Below are 5,018 nucleotides of genomic sequence, written 5' to 3'. Positions count from 1 at the left end.
ATGGGAGGCACTCTGACTTAGGTCATTGTAAAATTCAACTAGTTTTAGCTCCCTATTCTTAATTTACTATATTCATACCTACTCAATCAAGGAGATAACTCTATCAATCACTTGGAGTACAAATCACATNATGGTAGATAATTATGGTTATAAAGTATGAATGTTACACACTCTTGAAATGAAATGTCTCATGTGAGGTCAAAAGTTTCATTTGTGCTTTCCTTTAGTCATGTAGGTTGTATTTATAAGGAGACTTAAAATATAGTAAAATGGCATTTGTGCTTTCCTTTAGTTAATGACCAAGTTTTTGTGCAATTCTATGTAGTTTAGGTTGCATGTAGAATCATTTAAGCTCGACCTTGCTTGTGGAGTGATTCGAATCTCAAACAAGTGTTCTTGCCTTGAGATATTTGATCAACTAGAATCATTCAAGCTAGACATGATCGATCTTGCTTGTGGAGTGATTCGAATCTCAAACAAGTGTTCTTGCCTTAAGATATTCGATCAACAAGGTAATCCCAACCTTACTCCCCTTGTAGTGATTTCCTTATCATTTGACATTAGACCTTTCCATTAGACCGATTCCTTATCCTTTGGTATAGAGCTTTCCCTTTAGATTGATTTCATATAAGGACCAAGCTAAAACTAGAGTGCTAAAGCGGTTGCGAGTTGACCTTGGTTAGTACGTTCCATTAGACATTGCATCTCAGGATCGTGAGCGGCGATAAGAGATATAGAAATGTGCACCTAGAGTGTGGAATAGCTTGAGGGGTTAGTCTTAGATGTCTTGGAAATAAGAGACAAGGTTTAAGTTACCTAGACGGTTTTAAGAATCTATTAGAACTCAACGACATCCAAGAATAACAAAGGAAACTCTCCATACCGATAGTAGTATGTACGATGTCATTAGTTTAACAGTGTCATTAGTGTCTCTACTACCCTTTCCACTATGTTACCTATACTATTTTAGGCAAGTAATAGGGCTAGCATGTGAGCATTTCTTACCTTAGGTAGTTAGAAATTGTATGTTAAGGACTTCAGAATGAAATTTTTGGATCAGTATGTATTGTGTGTATGTTATAGAAATATTACCATTATGCCCTTATGTTGAGATTTCCGAGAAGCATGTTATTTTTTTCTTTTATACAAAGCTAGAATAAGAATATGCCTGGATAGAATATGAGTTGAGCAATATGGATGAGTAAGCTATGTAATATGTAAGAAATTACCAAAATACAACTATGGTTTTTTAAATACTTTCTATTGTGTTAGAAAGAAGGATGAGCTAATGCGATCTGTGCTCTGGGTGATTGATGGATGTTATCTCTCATTTAGTGTTTGAGGTGATCGATAGGATATGTCCCTTATCAGTTTACACGGACGTTTAGATTATGTAAACCATGCTCTGAGTGATAGATATGGTAATCTCCCTAACAAAGTATGCACAAGAAACCAAGTTAAGACTAGGGTGCTAGAGATAGAGTAGTTGTAAATTGACTTAGGTCAGTACGTTCCACTAAACAGTACACCCAAGGATCTTGAGCGACGGTTAGAGGTATAGACTTGTNAGTGAAAATGTTCGAGACCGAATTTAAGTTTAAGTTGAGGTAGAAGAGAAAAATACTTATAAAAATTCATGAAACTCAAGTATAATATAAAAGATAATAGTGAAAAAATGGAAAAAAGTTAAAAGTTGATGAATAATGGCGGAAACGACAGCATGAAAATAAATGGACAGATGATAAGATAAGGAATCAACTACAAGGGGAATAAGATTCGGATTACCTTGTTGATCGAATATCTCAAGGCAAGAACATTGTTTGAGATTCGAATCACTCCACAAGCAAGATTGATCATGTCGTAGTATGCACAAGAAACCAAGTTAAGACTAGGGTGCTAGAGATAGAGTAGTTGTAAATTGACTTAGGTCAGTACGTTCCACTAAACAGTACACCCAAGGATCTTGAGCGACGGTTAGAGGTATAGACTTGTATACACCTAGAAGGTGGAATAGCTCAAGGAGTTAACCATAGATATCTTGGAAATAAGAAACAAGATTGAAAGTGCGTAGACGCCCCTATGAACCTAGTAGACCTCCGCGAAATCCCAGAATGAAAAAGGTAGCTCCTCAGGCCAATAATAGTATGTATGGTGTCTTCAATGTAATAGTGTCATCAAAGTCTCCACTACCCCTTCTACTCTGTTACCCATACTATCGAGTCAAACATTGGCCAATTAGGGTTGGGTAACTAGAAAGTTTAGTTGGACTACTTTAAAAAGCAGATCCGTCTTGAGAAGGGCATGAAAACATCAAATCTGTTATGAGAGAGGGCGTGGAATCACGCAGGGGATTACCCTGTAGAACCGATACACCCTGAAAGGGGGCTTGGAATCATGAGTGTAGTCATAGTAGCTTACAAGCAAACGGGATCACTCTCCCAACTTTGGGTAACTATATGGTCCTGTGGGAGAATTCGCTAGCTACTGTCCCAACATAAGAGAGAGTTCTATAAGGTAGCGCCTCAATCCAGCACATCGGTTTCACACTGCATAGGCAAGTAATCTACCCTAAGTCAAATAACAAAAGAGTAGTTCACCCCAAAGAGAACTTGTTGCTTGCTTGATCCGTGACGTTAGGAAAGGGTTAACCACCTCCTCCGTACCTAAGATGGGTCCATGAACAGCTAAAGTACCGCTCAGAATTTTGATGCACCTCAGATACTAAAATATCAGTAGAGGCTAGGACTGAACTTCCTAAAACCTAGAGTAAAGCCCATTGATACCAATTAGGTTGCTTACTAAGTATTTTTAAATTCATCCATTCCCCTTTCCTTTTTAAAGCGTTTGCAGGGTGCTAGTCGAGGTGGAGGAGCGTTAAAGAGTTGGGCGGTCACAAAGGGGTCGTTCTAGAGCGCCTATCCGTCTTTGTATACTGAGCCTTTTTGTAAATGTATTCCAATCCTATTTTCTTATTTATAATAAATTTAAACCACTCTGTCTTGTAACTATATTTACTTTTGATCTTTTATCTTTTTAGTTTCGATCCAAGTTTCGAAATCTCAAAAATTTGGTCGTGACAATGTCAAAGTGATTATTGTAACGACCCTAAATTTTCACTTACCTACGGTCGCTACCATCGTTATCATCTAAATTCATATGCGGAATTAAACATTTAAAAAATTCATCATAAAACATAACCTTCATCTTAAAATGCAGCCATAGACTTACGTTTTCTGAAAACACCTTTAAAACGACACGATAAAAGACTAAGGAAAATAAATAAACCTTTAAATTAAAAACATCCTATTCTAGCCTAAGTCTAAGAAAATAAATGCGACTACTGTATGCATGTGTCATGGTCTTAAGTTGTGATACCGTCATCAGCCGTACAGGGACGCCTTTTAAGAAATACTCTGTAAGTGACCCCAAGTTAGGAAATGAAAACACATGCGACTCATGATCTAGGAACCTATCATTTAAAACCACCATAGGGGTGGCCTCCAGTCTCAGACAAATTGGATGTGTAGTACTTCACTACACATGACTCACATGTGCGAGTGTGAATCTCCAGGGGGCTCGCACACCCCCTGGACCCTCTCTGATCAAGCTAATTTGTAAGCTATGTCTATAGGTTAGTGAAACCCTATAGTGTCATTCTCCCATGAACACCCTCATCGTTATACTGTGCGCGTCCGCACTCATCATCATAAATGGAGAAGTATCCTGATGTATATAAACACTTAAAATGCATGAGCCGCTATAGTTTTCATCTTTAAATCATATTCAAGACACAACCCTATACACCGTTCACACATTACTCTATATGGATGCATTAGCCTTCATACATTTATCATCATTCGTTTAACTAGGGTTGTGTCTTTAAAAACTTGTCGTCATAATGCATCATGACATTTAATACATGCACAACATCTTAATATGGAACATCGTCATATTAAGTCATTTCATCATCATACGTCTCGCATCATCTTAATATTATGCATCATGATCATCATGTCAACATCATGTAGATCATAACATTATCATATAACATCATCACATCATTATCTAACGTCATCAAGTCATCATATAACAACATAATATCGTCATCTAACGTCATCATGTCATGACATAACATTATCACTTCATCATATAAAATCATCACATCATCATCTAACGTCATCACGTCATCACATAACATCATCATATAACATCATCGCATCATTATCTAACGTCATCAAGTCATCATATTATATTATCACATCATCACACAACATCAACACATCATCGTCTAACGTCATCACATCATCATATAACATAAAGTATAAATGACATGTGCAAGGGCCACTGGGCACGTGTCGTTATACATAAGATAAGTCTTCCAATCGAGCAGATAGTAAGGCCACTTACTTGATTAGCTTAAGCTAGTGTCACCAATTTATCCTTAAAAAAAAAGTTCGATTTTGTCATTTGTATCAAAGTTAACCTATGTGAACCCATGACATCAATTTCAAATTCAATTCTCTACATTTTGCAATAGTTCATGTGTTAGAATTCATGCGAGCATTAGAGTCTTCGCATGAATAAAGTCTTAAAATGTTTGTTAATAATATTATTTTCATGACATCCATTTCAAACTACATTTTTCAGATATTTTCTCTCTCTTATCACGAGTTTCCTTTTTTTTTTTTTTCTTTCTTTCAAATATGTTCTCAATTCTCCCTTGCTCAATCTATGTTTGTTTCCTTTTTTTTTACAAAAATATCATTTAATTTCTAATGAAAAAGTAACTAATGGTAACAAAAATTATTCAAGAAAAAATGTAAAATATGGCTCACCTCTTCAAACACCTTTCTCTTTCTCGGAAAATTAAATCTGTTTCAATTTTTTTGTTTTTCTCTCTTTTTGTTTTTACCGTTATTTTAGGGAAGAAGTGGGGAGAGGTTTGAGTTATTTTTTTTTTCTCTCTTTTATTTATTTATATTTCTTTAAGTTTAATTTTAATTTTTTTTTTTTTTTTT

The sequence above is a fragment of the Cucurbita pepo genome, unplaced genomic scaffold (assembly GCF_002806865.2).
Source record: "Cucurbita pepo subsp. pepo cultivar mu-cu-16 unplaced genomic scaffold, ASM280686v2 Cp4.1_scaffold000184, whole genome shotgun sequence".
Lineage (NCBI taxonomy): Eukaryota > Viridiplantae > Streptophyta > Magnoliopsida > Cucurbitales > Cucurbitaceae > Cucurbita > Cucurbita pepo.
This window is presented reverse-complemented; position numbering follows the sequence as displayed.